The 19,827-nt window shown below is 44.7% G+C and overlaps 2 protein-coding genes and 1 pseudogene across 2 annotated transcripts in view; all 3 read left to right on the top strand.

Annotated features, from left to right (window-relative positions):
• LOC141073979 (gastrula zinc finger protein XlCGF66.1-like) overlaps positions 1-19,827 on the top strand; it is a 393,515-nt gene that overhangs the window by 38,409 nt on the left and 335,279 nt on the right. The gene's annotated exons all lie outside the window — the stretch shown is intronic.
• The window catches only part of LOC141073956 (uncharacterized), a 119,181-nt gene that overhangs the window by 83,497 nt on the left and 15,857 nt on the right, over positions 1-19,827 (top strand). The gene's annotated exons all lie outside the window — the stretch shown is intronic.
• Positions 3,829-5,883, top strand: LOC141073980 (uncharacterized; annotated as a pseudogene).

The raw sequence follows: 19,827 nt of genomic DNA, 5'->3' as shown, positions 1-19,827 counted from the left end.
ATCGAATTAGATGTGCAGGAAAGGAAGAATGCACCACCAGCAAAAACAAGGGTAGCGGTGACCCAATTTGACAATCAAGGAAATCCAATCAGTGAGGTTAGGAGGAGAACTTTTACATGTCACTATTGTAAGAAGCCAGGTCATTTCCAGAGAGATTGCCGTAAGAGAAAAGCGGATAGAGAATCTCAGCCTAGAAGGGAGGAATCCACTGACTGACTAGGTGCAATTAGAATGCAACTTGACTCTAGGGAACCAGTAGTTAAAATCAAAGTCAACGGGAAAAAGGTACCCTTTCTAGTAGATACCGGAGCAACCTCTTCGGTGGTCAATGACAAGGTAATAACTCCAGATCTCCTTTCAGAATACTCAACCTTTGTTTCAGGATTTAGTGGGCAATCTAGCTTAATCCCTTTTAGCAAACCTCTGCCAGTTAAAATAGGACCTAAAATGTTCCTGAATAAGTTTTTATTTGTCAAAAGAGCACCTATTTGCCTATTAGGAGTAGATGTACTAAAGAAACTACAGGCAGATATCAAATTTGCAGAAGACGGTACAGTGCATCTTACTATCCCAGATGGGGATGAGGACACTCTTGAGGCTTGCATGATAATTCAAGCCCTTGAGTCACAAAGTCCTGATGACACTTGTGACACCACACCACATCCATGGGACCCAGCCTTAGATAAATTGCCCGACACCCTGTGGGCAAAAGGGAATGCAGATATTGGTTTACTTCCCGTATCCCCAGTTGTGGTGGAGGTACCCGTGGACACAAGGTTGCCTCAGCTGCGGCAGTATCCCATTAGTGCCCAACAAGAGGCTGCCATTGAAGCACAAGTCACTGATCTTGTAAACAACGGAGCATTGGTACCGATCAAATCACAAGCTAATACGCCATTGTTTCCTGTCAAAAAGAAAGGAGGACCGGGTGACGCTCCAAAATATCGCATGGTTCATGATCTGAGAGAAATAAATAAAATCCTTGTTCCTTTGACACCTGTAGTACCTAACCCACACACATTATTGGCAAAAATCCCTAGCCAATCGAAATGTTTTTCAGTAATTGATTTGTCAAACGCATTCTTCTCAGTACCTCTTCACAAAAACTGTTGGCACTTATTTGCTTTTACGTTTAAAGGCAAACAATATGCCTGGACCAGACTGCCACAAGGCATGCAGCATTCACCCACATTATATACACAAGCATTACAGTCTGTGTTGGCCGGTTGGCCACACCCACCTGACATTGCGCTCCTACAATACGTGGATGACCTATTGCTTTGTGCACCTGATGAGCCTAGCTGTAAAACCCATACGCTATCATTATTGATATTTTTATCAGACAATGGGTGTAAGGTCAACAGAGAGAAATTACAGTTCTGTCAACCAAAAGTTGTATTTTTAGGACATTGTCTGTCTCATGGTACCCGACACTTAACCAATGACAGAATCACAATTGTCCAACAGATGAAAGAACCAAAAACTCATAAGCAGTTGAGAGCATTTTTGGGCTTAGTTTCTTCCTGTCGCCAATGGGTCATACATGCTAGTGAACACATGCAGCCACTGTATGATTGTATCAACACAACACCCTTTCAACTGACTGATACCGCACGAACCTCATTTCAGTATCTAAAGAAGGCCATAATATCAGCCCCAGCATTAGGTATACCCAATTATGACATGCCCTTCCAACTTATGGCTGCTGAAATCAGAGGGCATGCTACTGGCATTCTGACACAGAAACATGACAAAAAGAATAGACCCCTTGCTTACTATTCTGCTAAGCTAGACTCTGTAGCACAAGGAACACCATCCTGTGTTAGAGCAGTTTCTGCAATCGCATTACTACTTGACAAGGTTTCTGATATTGTATTGGACAACCCACTAACTGTCTGTACCACACATGATATATACAGTATCCTGAATCAGGTTTCTGCTAAACATATTTCTATGGCCAGACAACTCAGACTACAATGTGCCTTGCTTATGCCTCCTAATGTTACGTTCACCAAAACTCAGAATCTGAATCTGGCTACACTGTTGCCAATTGCGGATTCTGAAGGGGGGATAGATGAGGTAAATGAGGAACAATTGTCACTTTCTTTTGAACCCCCACACGAAGTTGAACATGAACATGACTGCATAGAACTGATGCAGCAAGAAGTTGTTGGCTTGCCCAATGTCACTGACACACCACTGCTAAATCCAGATTTTGTACTTTTTGTGGATGGCAGCAGATATGCCGATGACACTGGAAAATTCCACACAGGATATGCTGTGGTGTCACCACATGAGATTATTGTAGCAAAGGCACTTCCACCCCATATGTCCGCTCAGGAAGCTGAGCTAACAGCTCTGAATGAAGCATTAAAACTTTCCAAAGGAAAAACAGCAAATATCTACACTGACTCAAGATATGCCTTTGGGATAGCACATGATTTTGGGGTTTTGTGGCGCACAAGGGGTTTCATGACAGCAGCAGGAACACCCATAAATCATGCCACACTGATCAGAGAAATCCTCGAGAATGTGGCCCAGACACAGGAGGTGGCCATTATGAGGGTGCCAGCACACACCAGAAAAGACAACATGGAAGCGAAAGGCAACGAGAAAGCAGACCAGGCGGCAAAGCAAGCTGCTTTGGGAACTCCAGAAAAGGTAAACATAGTGCAACAGGATGCATTGGGTTTGTTTACAGACCTACAAAAGTTCCAAGAAGACTCCGCCCAGACAGACAAGGAAACTTGGGAAAAGATGGGTGCCAAAAAAACGGACGGAATGTGGAAGAAAGATCAGAAGTACTGTTTGCCTAGGGTTTTATATCCGAGGATGGCAGAAGCAGTTCATCTTCCAACTCACATGTCCGCCAATGGAATGACACGCCTAGTCACGAAGGTTTGGATTGCTCCTGGGTTTGGGAAGATGGCGCAGCTACACTGTACCACCTGTCCCATATGCCTAGCACACAATCCCGGACAAGTAGTGAAGACTCCACGGAAACACAGTCCTAGGCCGTTATATCCTTTCCAGAGACTGCAGATTGACTACATTCAACTCCCCAGAAGTGGACCATATGAATATGTTCTGGTGTGTGTTGACATGTTCTCTGGATGGCCAGAAGCCTACCCGGTGAAAACGGCTACAGCTCGAGCCACTGCAAAGAGACTAGTGATGGAGCTAGTACCACGATTCGGTGTACCTGAAACAATTGAATCAGACAGAGGCACACATTTTACTGCTGAGGTAATGCAAAATGTAATGCAAATGATAGGTGTAGAACAAGCATTTCATACACCCTACCACCCACAGAGTTCAGGGAAGGTAGAAAGAATGAACGGGACACTGAAATTGAAAATACAGAAAACCATGGAACAGACCCATAGACCATGGCCAGAATGTCTCCCATTAGCATTATTCTCAGTAAGGTACACACCCACAGGGAAAACTAAACTGTCACCCTTCGAGATATTGTTTGGAAGACCACCGAACACAGGGTTGTACTACCCACAGGTTTTAACACTTAATGTGGATGGTTTGACTAGTTACGTAATCCAGTTACAAAAGCATTTAACTCAAATGCATTCTCTAGTTTTTTCTTCCATTCCAGATCCGGATAGTGTGGAAGGAACTCATTGTCTACAACCTGGTGATTACGTATATGTCAAGAAACACTCCAGAAAGACGCTTGGACCCCGATACCAAGGTCCTTATCAAGTACTCTTGACAACGCCTACTTCTGTTAAGTTAGAAGGACGATCAACCTGGATCCACGCATCACATTGCAAACTAGCCACAGGAGTCAATAAGAATATATAAAAGAGCATAATGCTTTGGTTTTTTGCATTTCCTATAATGACAGTAGCTGCATGGGACAGTTTAAATTCTCCGATGCCATTGAATAATAGGTTTATACAACATCATGAGAAATTACTGAGAGATTGGTTGAATGATACTCAGCCTCCAGCAGATTGCTGGATCTGCACGTACTCACCAGTATCAGCCATGAGTATTCCCTTTCTTGTTATCCCTGTCCCACCCGAAGAGTTATTCGCTTGGACTGACTGTTCTGACACACTCGCTAATAATTCCACAAATAATGTGAAGTTATGGAATATGACTATCGGTATACCTGTTGTGGGATGGGTAGGATATCCCTGGTGGCAAGGTAACCTTTCAGGAAGTAGCACTCACCTTCAATATTTGGCATATAAGGGGGGGGCTTGGGTACCTAGGAATAGGACTCGATTAATCAACTTGGGGCAAGTTCCAACGTACGGCCTACAAGTTAGTTTTAGTGTAACTTCCCACTCTACTGACGCCTTCAAACCAATACTGCTAGAAAGAAGGTTGCATAATACATCCTGGGAGTATTCCAATTTATTTCCCCAGGGCAATAATGACACTTGTTTTAATATTTCAGGTAATATACCTTGCAACGAGTCATCTGGATATGAGAAAGGAACTCCCACCTGTGGAAATCCCGATGTAGGGTATTGTAGCCCTTTAGGACAACTTGGTGTATGCTTCAGAATGTATCTGCGTTCATAGATTTAGTCCATAGACTGGTATTACAACATTCAGCCTTATGGGATTTACCTAGTGACATGTACTGGATATGTGGAGACAATGCATATAAATGGTTGCCAGTAGGGGTAAGAGGTACTTGTACTCTGGGACGTTTGACTCCGGCTACCTTTATCATTCCAAACCGACAATTGGATATGCAGGCAGTACCCAAACATACATTATACAAAAGAGCAGCAGATAATACACCTCGTCCTTCTGGGAGACCACATATAGTGCAGATGAGTGTGGCTAATAAAATTGTTAGTTCTATTTTTATCTATCCTATGATCACGCAAATGTGGGATAAATTGGTCAGGGCTACAGATTATTTAGATGATCAAATCTGGGATATATTGGATATATTTAACACCACTGTTGCTGTCCAGAATCAACTTATTATAGTTACTAACCAACATACCATAGTACTGGATTATTTAACGGCAGCACAGGGTGGCATGTGTCAGGTCGTCGGACCCGCTTGCTGTCATTATATAGATCCCAACAACACTATAAAGTTAAAGCTAAAATTAGAGGATGTTCAAAAACTTAGAGATCAGTATGATAAAGACAATGATCGCAATAAAGATAGTTGGTGGTCAGATACTTTCTCCTTTCTGAATCCAGTCAATTGGTTTAAGGGTATAGGAGGTTGGATAGCCTATTCTATTACGTATTGTTGTTTGTCTCCTTGTATTATATGTATTTTTGAAACTTGTTTTTTGGTGTTTTTCTGTATGTAAGAAAAAATACAGAAACAGATGAGAAAGATAAGTTAATGACAGAACATATACCAAAGTTGATAATTGTTTTCTTTAAGTTTTAGGTTGACATCTCATTTCTGGCATGAAGGAGCGTACTCTTGTGATGACAGACGTGGCCTTAGTAACTGGGGGATGGAGAGGGTAAAAGAAGATACCTGTCTCCCTCGGGCAACCCGTCGGCCTGGGATAGTACCTGGTGAATAGGACACTATCAGCTGTCATTACAGGATCCAGTGTTCCAGATTGTGAAGAATAAAGATGTCAAAGGGGGGAATGATAGGAACTGAAGGAGTTAAATTGAGTTCTGTCTATGTTGCATTTTCTTGTTGAAACTTATCTTTTCTGTTCCCTTGAGAACCGAAACCAGATAACAGATAAATTCCTGTCTCTCAGCCTACATGGCTTTCTCTGTGATTGAAACAAGCTGTGAAATCATTTTTATACTGCGCATGTCTGTAAATACTAAAATTCTTTGCTATAAAAGATGGAAGCCTAACTGATAAGCCAGAGGCGTCTTGGCAGGCATCCCGAGTTGTATCATACAGCTTGTGTCTGTGTAATTCTTCTCGACGGAGCTGATTTAATCAGAGACATATGGTGTCCTACACCCAAGAACATCGGTCCTTCGGGTGAAAGAAGTATCTGAAGGATCCCGACAGCACTTATAGATGAATAGCTTATATAATGAGAGGACACAGAGCAAAGGGTATAAATAGTGAGAGAATAAAGAGCTGACAGCGCATTACATCCCTGGAGTACAGAGAGGAGATATAAAGTGCAGCCAGTGCTATATGGGATATCCCAGGAATACAGCACAGCCCATATAGTGTAAAGGAGGAACCATCCTAACAAGAGATGGAGATTACAGATCCTACAGACGACATGCCGGGAGTGTACAGAGAAAGATGGCAGATTCACCACTATTCCCTATTACGGGCGTTTCACCCCGTCAGCTTCCTCAGAGAGGGTATGGATAAGGCCGGGGTCACACTAACCAACGCAAAATACGGTCAGTATTTTACATGCGTAATACGGATGAATGGCCCCTAAACAGTGCTCCATATGTCATCCGTAATCAAGGTGTGGTCGCGTATTTTGCGCATGTAAGCATCCGTATGTAATCCGTATGGCATCCGTATGGTGAGATTTTCTCGCCGCCTTGCAAAATGGACATATAATGGAGCCCTATGACAGGGTTTCTAACAGAAACCAAAGAATAGATATAGACACATAGAGTGCATATATAGATATATATATAATGTATTCTATGTGTCTATATCTATTCTTTCGTTTCATTATTAAACCTGTCAGTGTGAGTTTACTGTATAGCTACTGTATAGCGCACTGAACTGCCGGCTTTGCTAAAAGACACCGGGTGCGTATTTCTCGCAAGTCACATGTGTGGTCCGTGTGTAATCCGTATTTTTTGCGCACCCATAGACTTGCATTGGCGTACTACGGACGTACTACTAGTACGCTGACAATCGCAGCATGCGATTGGCACGGAGCCTAGAATACGGATGAGAAATATACGGCTGGTGCGAGTGACCCCATAGAGAATCATTTGTCCGTGTCTAATGCGTGCTTTTAGCGCCTCTCACTCGGCCATATTCCTCGCCAGTGTGACCCCGGCCTAAGTGTTTCCAACACACCAAGATCCTGCACTAATCCAGGCAAGGGGAGTAACTCTGGGGTAAAGTGGGGGTGTTCCTAAAGGAATTGGGCCTGTTCCCCGGTCATATCTTCCCCAGTGAAGCAGGAGGATCAGGATGAAAACCTGTTTGTAAAACCAAGATGAATAATGCTGCATAGAGCCATCTGGTAGCGATCAATCAGGTGAAGTGATAATGAGGGGGGTCCGGAAACAAAACAATGCAGGTGAAAAGAGCCAAATGTGACCCCACCAAGTGACCAGTGAGAGTGCAACTGTGCAACGGGTAAGAAAAGAGAATAAAAAGTGATATGGTAAAGATATAAAGAGAAAAGCAGCTTAATAACAGTGATGGATAATAAAATCTATGGGAAGTGTTTGTGGTGAAGTGTATACACTCCTAGAAATGTTTCCTCTACAATATAGAGATATAAATGATCAGTATTAGGAGGTGTAACAAAGAGGAAACTGTTATTTTATAGAGAGAATGTAACGAGCAATAAATGACGGGAATAATCGGGAATGAAATTGTTATTAATAATATAATGAGATCCCAGAACCTGACACTTCCCGGGATATATGGGCAGGGCCGGCGTCAGCACCCGGTGCTGGGCAAATGCCGGGGCCCTGGCAAGACGTGGGGGCCCATTTACGCTGTCTGGGAATCGATACCCGCGTCCGCCGCCACGCCCCCCCATGTACAGTCATGGCCAAAAGTTTAGAGAATGACACAAATATTAATTTTTACAAAGTCTACTGCTTCATTTTTTCTAATGGCAATTTGCATATACTCCAGAATGTTATAAAGAGTGATCAGCTTAACAGCAATTACTTGCAAAGTCAATATTTGCCTAGAAAATTAACTTTATCCCCCAAAACACATTTCAACATCCTTTGCAGCCCTGCCTTAAAAGGACCAGCTAACATCGTTTCAGTGATTGCTCCATTAACACAGGTGTGGGTGTTGATGAGGACAGGGCTGGAGATCAATCTGTCATGATTAAGTAAGAATGACACCACTGGACACTTTAAAAGGAGGCTGGTGCTTGGCATCGTTGTTTCTCTTCTGTTAACCATCGTTATCTCTAAAGAAACACGTGCAGTCATCATTGCACTGCACAAAAATGGCCTAACAGGGAAGAGTATTGCAGCTAGAAAGATTGCACCTCAGTCAACAATCTATCGCATCATCAAGAACTTCAAGGAGAGAGGTTCCCTTGTTGCCAAAAAGGCTCCAAGGCGCCCAAGAAAGACCAGCAAGCGCCAGGACCGTCTCTTAAAAGTGTTTCAGCTGCGGGATCGGGCTACCAGCAGTGCAGAGCTTGCTCAGGAATGGCAGCAGGCACTGTGAGGCGGAGACTCTTGGAGCAAGGCCTGGTCTCAAGGAGGGCAGCAAAGAAGCCACTTCTCTCCAGAAAAAACATCATGGAGAGACTGATATTCTGCAAGAGGTACAGGGAGTGGACTGCTGAGGACTTGGGTAAAGTCATTTTCTCTGATGAATCCCCTTTTCGATTGTTTGGGACATCTGGAAAGCGGCTTATTCGGAGAAGACCAGGTGAGCGCTACCACCAGTCTTGTCTCATGCCAACTGTCAAGCATCCTGAAACCATTCATGTGTGGGGTTGCTTCTCAGCTAAGGGAAAGGGCGCTCTCTCAGTCGTGCCTAAAAACACAGCCATGAATAAAGAATGGTACCAGAATGTCCTCCGAGAGCAACTTCTCCCAACCGTCCAAGAGCAGTTTGGCGATCAACAATGCCTTTTTCAACATGATGGAGCACCTTGCCATAAAGCAAAGGTGATAATTAAATGGCTCAGGGAACAAAACATAGAGATTTTGGGACCATGGCCTGGAAACTCCCCAGATCTTAATCCCATTGAGAACTTGTGGTCAATCATCAAGAGACGGGTGGACAAACAAAAACCTTCAAATTCAGAAAAAATAAAAGCATTGATTTTGCAAGAATGGACTGCTGTCAGTCAGGATTTGATCCAGAAGTTGATTGAGAGCATGCCAGGGAGAATTGCTGAGGTCCTGAAGAAGAAGGGTCAACACTGCGAATATTGACTTGCTGCATTAACTCATTCTGTCAATATAACCTTTTGTTACTCATAATATGATTGCAATTATATTTCTGTATGTGATAAAAACATCTGACAAACACACATAAAAACCAGAGGGCAGTAGATCATGTGAAAATATAATATTTGTGTCATTCTCTAAACTTTTGGCCATGACTGTACTGACCCCATCCTCACCCTGCCAGAGACCCCACCGGCCACCGCAGCCCTGATAAATCCCAGCAATGACAACACTCCTGCTGGGCTTCTTGGCACGCACAGGACCTGCAATGAGGTCACAGGAGGGGAGGAGTCAGGGGTCACATGATCAGGGTCCTCAGTGTGCAGGACTCTGCTGTGCTGGTTGTCATGGTGCTGGATGAGAGGAAGTTTATGTGTGGGGTCAGGAGGGGTTTACAGGGGGGATGTAGCAGAGCTGTGTGTGTATACGAGGTCTGGGGAGCGGACGTGTGGGGAGCAGAGCAGCATGTGTACGAGGTGTACAGAGCCGAGCCACATGTGTACGAGGTGTGGAGATCAGAGCTGTGTGTGTACAAGGTGTACAGAGTGGAGCCATGTGTGTACGAGGTGTGGAGATCAGAGCCGCGTGTGTACAAGGTGTACAGAGAGGAGCCATGTGTGTACGAGGTGTATGGAGCGGAGCCGTGTGTGTACAAGGTGTACAGAGCGGAGCCATGTGTGCACGAGGTGTACGGAGCGGAGCCGTGTGTGTACGAGGTGTACGGAGCGGAGCCGTGTGTGTACGAGGTGTACGGAGCGGAGCCGTGTGTGTACGAGGTGTACGGAGCGGAGCCGTGTGTGTACGAGGTGTGGAGATCAGAGCTGCGTGTGTACGAGGTGTGGAGATCAGAGCTGCGTGTGTACGAGGTGTACAGAGCGGAGCCGTGTGTGTACGAGGTGTACGGAGCGGAGCCGTGTGTTTACGAGGTATATGGAGCGGAGCCGTGTGTACGAGGTGTACGGAGCGGAGCCATATGTGTACGAGGTGTGGGGAGCAGAGCCGCGTGTGTCCGAGGTGTACGGAGCGGAGCCGCGTGTGTCCGAGGTGTACGGAGCGGAGCCCTGTGTGTCCGAGGCGTGGAGAGCAGAGCCGCGTGTTTACGAGATGTACGGAGCAGAGCCGTGTGTGTACGAGGCGTGGGGAGCAGAGCCGCGTGTGTACGAGGCGTGGGGAGCAGAGCCGCGTGTGTACGAGGTGTACGGAGCGGAGCCGCGTGTGTCTGAGGTGTACAGGGCAGAGCCGCATGTGTACGAGATGTGGGGAGCGGAGCCACGTGTGTACGAGGTGTGGGGAGTGGAGCAGCGTGTGTACGGAGAGGAGCCGCATGTGTACGAGGTGTATGGAGCGGAGCCGCGTGTGTACGAGGTGAGCGGAGCAGCATGTGTATGAGGTGTACGGAGCAGAGCAGTATGTGTGGGGAGCGGAGCCGCGTGTGTAAAAGGTGTGGGGAGCGGAGCCGGAAGTGTACTGAGCGGAGCCGTGCGAGGTGTATGGTGGGAAGCATTCAAACCTCTCAACCGTCCCAGGTCCAGCCGGACAGTCCCGATTTTGAGAGAGACTGCCACAGCCGGGAGTTTACTTTTCCCACGGACACAGGAGTACACGGCGGAGCCCCGAGAAGCACTTTAAAACTCGCATGTGACTTTCTACCGGAAGTGTCGTGCTGGAAACTGACCGGAAATTAGGTAATTTTGGGAGGAGATTGTGACGGATCCATGGAGGCACTTCAGGGAATGCTTCAGATCCATCATCGTGTCCTCTGACAGCGTGAACAGCGGGATCGCCTTGGACTCGGGGATGTCGGCCATGTGAGCGGATCATGATCTGTCCTGCATCGGGAGGCTCAGGTGGGCACTACAATGGCAGCCGGGCTGCTATGGTATCTCTATAGAAGCTTTATTTCTCTCTGTTTCTTTCTCTGTTCTTTCTTTCGCTCTCTGTTCTTTCTTTCTGTTCTCTTTCTTTCTTTCGTTCTTTCTTTCTTTCTTTCTCTCTTTCTCCGTTCTTTCTTTCCTCTCTTTCTCTCTCTGTTCTTTCTTTTTCTCTCTCTCTGTTCTTTCTTTCTTTGCCATCTTTCTTTCCCTCTCTATGTTCTTTCTTTCTCCCTCTTTGTTCTTTCTTTCTGTTAGAGAAAGTCCTAATGGAGAGTTGGAAGAGCCGGACCAAACTGCAGACAATCCTCTAAAGCTGAGGTCGAAGTTTATTCAGAGATACACGGCAAAACAGAACAGAAAGTCAGAGAAGTTAAAATATGTGGGCAAAAACAGGAATTCAGACAGGCAGAGATTCGCTAGGAAGTCTGGTGATGATAAGGCCCCGAGCTAGATTGCAGGTGCCTTTTATACATTATGCAAAGAAAGCTGTATACATATTATAGCAAAAGGGCGTATATGGTTACATCATATCTTTTTGGACTAAGGAAGAAGTGGCACAACATTACATCAGTAATTAACTTTTCACCAGACCATATTAAAAACCACATAAATCCAATATTATCTCTAACTACTGTCATTAATCTTATTACTGCTGTTAGACTAAACCCATAAATTCTTACATTTGACAATTGCAGAAGTCTGTTTCCTACTAACACTATCATGAATACACATATTTTCCATATATTTGTTGGTTTTAGTTTCTCATTGCCCTAAGGCTGATCCAATTTACCTGTAGGCACATCTACTAAATTTGTTAATGGGCATGATCTCATTTTACATCCTCCATCTGCTTTCACAGAGTACATCGTATTATTTCTATTGTAAGTCTATAGTCTCAAAATCAATGATCCATTGAGCCATTCTCTGTGAATTAATACCTGAAGCTTTTCCTTTCAGCAAAGTTTTTAAAGTGACATGCAGGGTTTGTAAAATTAAAGGAGCAAATCCCACTATATGTCTCACTTGATTCATAGTCCAGTGCACGCCCAGTAGGTGCTTCATGCACAGAGTGAATCCTTCTTCCACAGGTGTAAGCAACCTAGAGTAGTAACCTAGGGCATACAACTGACTAGACACTTCTGGGCTTTCTTTGGGCCATTTTTGTAGAAGCACAGAAGAAATAGAGACATCACCGGTATGAGTCTGAATGTAAAAAGGCTGGGAAGGGTCAGGGTTAACCAATGCGGCAGCTGCCGTAAGGGCGCACTTTAATCCCTCAAAAGCCTGTAAGGCGGCTCCCTCCACATTGACAGGTGCAAAATCATCATTAACATCTTTCAATAAATCATACAGTGGTTTAGCCAGATAAGCAAAATCTTCAATAAATTCTCTGGAAAAGTTGATAAGACCCAAAAATTTTCTGAGCTCAATGACATTAGTTGGTAGGGGAACAGCCTGAATAGCTTTAACCCTATCATGCATGGGTTTCTTTCCTTCTGCTGAGACAGACACACCCAGAAATTTAACCTCTGATTTCATCAATTGTACTTTATCTAGACTCATTTTGAGTCCTGCATCTTGTAAAGTCTGACAAACATTTCTAAGGGTTTCTGTGTTCACATTCATCGACAGTTTGAATCAATAGATCATCCACATACTGTAAGACTTTGTCTCCGTAACCAAGGGGTTCTAACACTTGAGCCAATGCCTGATGGAAATCCACAGAACTGTGAAATCCCATGAGCAACTGCGTGAACAAGTATTGCACATTCTCGAAAGTGAATGCGAAGTGGAGGGCAGATTCAGGTGTTAGGGGTACTGAGAAAAAGCCATTTGCAATGTCCAAACAAGAAAACACTTTACAATCACTCCGCAGCTGTGACATAACTTCACGGACAGATGCAACAAGGTGAGCTGCTGAAGGAGTGTACTTATTTACAAGTCTCAGGTCTACCACCATTCGAAAACTGCCATCTTCCATTTTTACAGGTAGTATAGGACTTTTACATGGGGAATTACCTTTCACAACAACACCTTGCTTTTCCAACTCACTGACTGCAACCCTTATGTAAGGGATGGCGTCCTCAGGAATACGGTACTGACGCTGGAAAGGTGGCAGTTTTTCACCATCACTTTTAACCTGAGTTTGCATTAACCCACAATCAGTTTTGAGATCCACAATTCAGGGAACCTTTCCTTCAATACATTTTTCAAAGCATCATTGTCAGCCTTTTCAACATTTTCATTAGCACCTAATCCGAAGCTAGCAATGGGTAATTTGTGACTCTCCTCATACTCCTCCACAAGTACAATTACAGAACAGATAGTGGCTTCTTTGTTCCGCCACAAGACTTTGTTACATAAATCAACAATTCCCATTGCTCCCAAAACATCAGTTCCCAAAATAGTGGACCGTAACTGTGGGTTTACCCAAAAAGCGCATCGAAGACCCCTTTGCTTCGATCCCCCTGTGTCCTGAAATCTCAGGTTCACTGGACGACTTTTTACTGCTTGACTACAGGAGCCCTCAAATCCTACCAACGTGGTAGTATTCTCAGGCAGTCCAGGGGGTGACTGCAATTTGTGTCTTGTTGTTGAAACTGAGGCTCCTGTATCGATGAGGATGTCTTCCCACGGCAACCCCTCTATTCTCCTTCTGACATAAGGTCTACCGTCCCTGCCCAGGGAAAGGGGAGCAAGGAGGGTAAGGGGAACAGGGAGAGCACTCCATCAATCAGTGTTACCTGCCGTGGTAAGCCCGAAAAATCCATTATCCCCATCTGGACACGGCTTCCGTCCAACAGCTGCCACCTCCGCCCCAAAGAGATCCTTAGTCAGGGTCCGGTCCTCATGTTCTCGTAGCTCCTTGATCAGGGGAGCGTAGGGACGAGGAGGAGTGACCCCTCCCTGAATAGCATGGACCTCCGGGCGCGGATGAGTGAAAGCCGTTGGGGAAGGAGCAGGAGCAGAAGGCTCCTGTGAGACTGGGTTAACCATTTGAAGACCGTTGTACTGCTGATACTGCCTAGGGTCATTCACTGCTGGATACAGAGGTCTAACTTCGAAAGGTGGTCTAGAGAACTCCCGGAGCTCTCGGGATATAGGCCCTGGCACAAAGTTGGGACAAAAACGTTTAAAGTGTCCCAACTGTCCGCAAAAATAACACAAGGGAGGACCTCTCATGGGATCCCGTGGGGGCTCGGCCGAACAGGACCTGCCCATTCTCGGTACCTGGCCGTACCCCCTGGAACTCCTGGCCTCCTCAAATCAGCAGATACACCCCGAGGTGAATGGTATGCAAAAACATTAGACTCATCACCCTTCACCTCGGATTGCATTGTCCTAACATTAGTTAATAAAGCCTCAACCACGTCTTCAATGGATTCAGCATTTTGCAAAACTCCTGAATTAAAAACTTCTAAGGGAACCTTTTTTACAAATTGTTCCATCATAGCAAATTTATCACCCTGGTCCATAGTGTCTAAGGTCTTATTAAACACCACGCACCAGGCTGCAACCCATTTATCTGCCTCCATCCTGAGATCACTCCCCTTTTTAATTTTAAAAGAATCTAACAATGCCGGAGAGGGCTTTCTCCCCCCTAACTTCTGTGAAATCACAAACTTCATTCTTCCCTGCGGCTCTGTCAGATCACACCCTTCGCCTGCTGGGCTCGAAGATGAGACATGAACTCAGGGTGCACAAAAGACATGAAATAACGGGAAGCATCCTCCCTAGATTTAATTTGGAATTTATCAAGCCATGATTCAAAGCCAAGGACATTACGAAACACTCCCATACTTTCCTCCCAATTAGGCAAATTTTTAATAAATTTAAGATGGACCAGGGACATCTGACCAGGACTCTTTCTCGGGGTAGAGGCAGTGTCGGCGTTAAATTTAAAATCTACCTGTGATGAATCATCCCCTTCCTCTTCGATCAATTCTTTACTTAACTGTGCCTGCATGTGTTGAAGATGTCGGAACAATCTATCCAGTGTATCTGTGTGTTCCATTATCCAGTCTTGTATCATTGATTTCCATTCCGAGATTGTTTCTGGACCAGCCCCGCACTTCTCCACTGCAGACTCCATCTGTGCTATGAGTGCTTTCAAAGGCTCCAACTCAACCCCCTCCCTTTGTGTCTCTCCTGCTTGTCTCAATGTCTCATTCAACTGTTCTAAGCTCTCCCCATACGCTGCCCCTGCCCGGGTGACCTCATATACATACTGTGGTGTAGACTGTTTATCAAGAGCCTGATCAAAGGTTATGACTGTCTTACACAAAGCCGATACCCGGCTGTTACTTTTCCCTAGCGAATTCTTTCAATCTAGTTCCCAGTTCTCTGTGGTAAACCATCGCATACAATTTAGCCACGTGGTTTCCACATTAACCCCCTCCAGCTGGGGTGTTCCAGCATATTTCTCTGCCTGCTTCCGTAACCACTCCACATTTACAGTGGTCTACAAGGATGTTTTACTCTGTTCTAGTATCAGCAAATGCAATTTAAGCAAAGTTAGATACTCACACCTCTCAGATGGAAGACCGCGCTGCAGCTTTTTGACCAGATATCAAAAGAGGTGCAGCCATGATTTCAGCCTCACTCGTTAGCTTGCCAGGCGTCTCCCCACGCCCTTTTAAAGCTTCTTGCTACCGGACACAAAAAAAAATTCTCACGTCCTTGTAGATAGCTTCTTCTTAGTTACTCATCTTTTTATAGTCTTTTTCTTTGTCCGTGTTTTTCTTATAAAAAATCAGGCAGGCGTTCTCGGAGCAATCACGAGAGGTTCTCCTTCAGGCTGACTTCCTTTGATCGGTTTCACGTGTGGCCACACGCGTTTTTTTGTTTTTTTCTTCACTCTTCCAACCTGAAACTCTCATCTGCAACTTTTTCCAAAGGTTCCTCTGGAGGCAGCTCTCCGGAGCCGCTCCTCCTGGCTGGCAATCGCCACTTGTTAGAGAAAGTCCTAATGGAGAGTTGGAAGAGCCGGACCAAACTGCAGACAATCCTCTAAAGCTGAGGTCGAAGTTTATTCAGAGATACACGGCAACACAGAACAGAAAGGCAAAGAAGTTGAAATATGCGGGCAAAAACAGGAATTCAGACGGGCAGAGATTCGCTAGGAAGTCTGGCGATGATAAGGCCCCGAGCTAGATTGCAGGTGCCTTTTATACATTATGCAAACAAAGAAAGCTGTATACATATTATAGCAAAAGGGCGTATATGGTTACATCATATCTTTTTGGACTAAGGAAGAAGTGGCACAACATTACATCAGTAATTAACTTTTCACCAGACCACATTAAAAACCACATAAATCCAATATTATCTCTAACTACTGTCATTAATCTTATTACTGCTCTTAGACTAAACCCATAAATTAATACATTTGACAATTTCAGAAGTCTGTTTCCTACTAACACTATCATGAATTCACATATTCACCATATATTCGTTGGTTTTAGTTTCTCATTGCCCTTAGGCTGATCCAATTTACCTGTAGGCACATCAACTAAATTTGTTAATGGGCATGATCTCATTTTACATCCTCCATCTGCTTTTACAGAGTACATCGTATTATTTCTATTATAAAAGTTGAATATATTCTTTCCTAACTTTCCTAAAATGGCTGCCTAGTCGCTCATGGCTGCTCAGTATATTATAACTGACCATTCTCTTACACTTTCCCCTCTTTGTTCTTTCTTTCTGTTCTTTTTTTCTGGCCATGCTTTCTTTCCCTCTGTTCTTTTTCTTTCTTTCTCTCTAGTCTTTCTTTCCCCTCTTTCTTTCTCTCTCTCTGTTCTTTCTTTCCTCTCCGTCCTCTCTTTTCTTTCGCTCTCTCTGTTCTTTCTTTCTCTCTGTTCTTTCTTTCCCCTCTTTCTTTATTTCTCTTTTTTTCTCTCTGTTCTTTCTTTCTCTTTCTTTCTCTCTACCTCTCTGTGTTCTTTCTTTCCCCTTTCTTTTTTTCTCTCTCTGTTCTTTTTTTCTGTCCACTCTTTCTCTCTCTAATCTTTCTTTATTTCTCTCTCTCTTCCTTTTTTTCTCTCTCTCTGTTCTTCCTTTCTTTCTCCGTGTTCGTACTCTCTTTCTCTGTTCTTTCTTTCCCCTCTTTCTTTCTCTCTGTTCTTTCTTTCTCTTTCTCTCTGTTCATTCTTTCTCTCTCTCTGTTCTTTCTTTCTCTCTGTTCTTCCTTTCTTTCTCATCTTTCCTTTATGCGTACACTACTAAGGCTAGTTTCACACTAGCGTTTATGAGCGCAGAGACGGCCTGCGCACGGCCGCCGCTAAGCCCCGCCCCCTGCCGCGCCTCCGCCGGTAGCTCCGCCTACCGGCGCATGACTCTGCATGCGCCCTGCGTCCCCTATCTTTATCACTGGGGGCGCAGGCCATGCACAATATGCGTTTGGCGGCGCATGCGTCCTTTTGACGGTGCGCCAACCTGTGCCAAACGCAACCTGCTGCAGTTTGGTTGCGCCGGCGCGGAGCTACCGGTGGAGGCACGGCAGGGGGCAGGGCTTAGCGGCAGCCGTGCGCAGGCCGTCGCTGCGCTCATAAACGCTAGTGTGAAACCGGCCTAATCAATAGCCTCCTTCGCATGAACGTGTTTTGCTACAGAGCATGTGTCTGTGTGATCCACATGGAGACAAGTCCGTTTTTTGGCCAGCACCATGGATGCCACACGGCATGAATCATGGTATGTGTTAAAAGGGGGGCCCACTGAGACTCTTTCGCCCGGGGCCCTCAAAAACCTGGAGCCGGCCCTGTATGGGCTTATATTAGAATCCCAATTACCAACTGGAAAGATAAAAACAAAGGAAAAAAGGGGTGGAACAAAAAACAAGCCCCAAACACCTCATAACCCACAATGTAAGGTCAGAAAAATACCGGAAAATATAAGTTTCTCTTCACACTGCAATATTAGTCACATGTGATCTGTGTCTCTCCCAGAAGAAAAGTCATCACAGCGTCATTCCCCGTAATAACCGTATAGAGGAGGAAATGATCGCGGAGAGAGCGTCCATTGTTAGAATAGTGGGGAGACACAGATGGGATCCAATGCTCCTGACTGTCCGGATGTCTAGAGGATCGTCACCATCGGAGAGTAAAGTGCAGATCGGCGATCTTGTGACCGTTGTATTATGGGGAGATAAGAAACAAATAAGACACATTGAGATCAGAGAAAACTGTTCTATGTAATAAAGAGTGTAGAGAACGAATTCCACCAAACCCCCTATAGGAAAGGGGAGAAGCTGAGAACGTCATCTACACCATTGGGATGTCAGGGATTTAATTGCCGGATCCATTTACTTTCTAATTGTGTCCATTAGTGATGGGCGTACCCCCCCGATGACCGATATCGGTGGGTTCTCCTGAGTTTTTTTGTAAAGTTTGATCTCGGGGCCGGAGATGACGTGAACTTGTGTCCGAACCCCGAGCTTGGACTTTATAGATATGGGATGGGGAGGGCTGTAAAACAAAGAATAAAATTAATAATAAACATTATAATTATACTTACTGGTCCAGCGACGCGTCATCCCATCTCCCTGTATCCCAACCGCATCTACTTCCGGGGCCGCTCAATAACTTCCGGCTTATTCACTCCACTGCTCAGCAATTTTTGGCCGGCGTTGGTAGTGTTCGTGCGGTGATGTCAGGGTTCACCCCAGTTCATGGGCTGAGCACCCAATTTAAGTGATCAAACAATAATTTAATGTCCACAATCGTAGTAAACAAAACGTTTCATTCTTACATCAGTTACAGATTAAAGAACACTTATATTAGGTCAGGTGGACTAATATATTTGGTTGAAGATCACTAGATCTAATGATCTTCAACCAAATATATTGGTTTATTTACTCAAGCTAAATGTCAATCTCCTCTCCATATTGGGGCAAGCTATACAGTTACAAGGAAAAAATCCCTTTTATTACCCTTTGTGCCAAAGTAGTTAGGTGTCTTGGCTAAGTTACTTGTGACACATAAGAAACGTCTGTGTGCTGAATGTATTACAAAGATCCTAAAGAAGGAGCAGACCTCATTCATGGCTGACATGAGGCCTATAATTAGGGAAGACGCGCTAAGCACAGTTTCCAGTCCAGTTCCCCCTCAGACAGTACAGGTCATGTCCCGTCATAAGAGAGAAAGGTGGGAAATGGAAGTATCATCAGAGAAAGATGAAGGTTCTTATGATCGGTACCAATATCTGGAGGGTGGAGAGGAAATGCCTCAGGTTCTCCCAGAGGAAAGGAATAAAGATTATTTCTCATCCGACGATACAGAACGAGTACAATGAAAACTGAGGAAGCACAAATGGCTCACTCAATACAGGATGAAATGTTTAGGGGCTGTGAACCCAGAGAAACAGAGTCTTTCCAGCTAACAAACACATTAGAGCCATGATAATGGAAGAGTGGGAAGATGAAAAAATAGCTAAAAACGAGACCCTCCTATTTACAGCGATTCTAATACTTTATAAAGGGGGGCTTATCATATCAGAGGTACAGTGAGGAGACGTTATCTAGCCATATTACGGCCTATCACTCAGCCCGCCTTGCCGCCGAGGTTGGCACCCTAACATTGCGATATGGCGGCCCCACTCACTGCCGGTTTACACTCAATGACCTAAATACACCCTACATATATAGTGGGTACGGAAAGTATTTAGACCCCTTTACATTTTTCACTCTTTGTTTCATTGCAGCCATTTGGTAAATTCAGAAAAGCTCATTTTTTTCTCATTAATGTTCATGCTGCACCACATCTTGACTGAAATGTAGAAATTTTTGCTAATTTATTGAAAAAGAAAAACTGAACTATCACATGGTCATAAGTATTCAGACCCTTTGCTCAGACACTCGTATGTAAGTCTCATGCTGTCCATTTCCCTG

This window comes from Dendrobates tinctorius, unplaced genomic scaffold (assembly GCF_039654945.1).
Source record: "Dendrobates tinctorius isolate UK_male_01 unplaced genomic scaffold, ASM3965494v1 ptg000321l, whole genome shotgun sequence".
NCBI lineage: Eukaryota > Metazoa > Chordata > Amphibia > Anura > Dendrobatidae > Dendrobates > Dendrobates tinctorius.
This window is presented reverse-complemented; position numbering and strand designations above follow the sequence as displayed.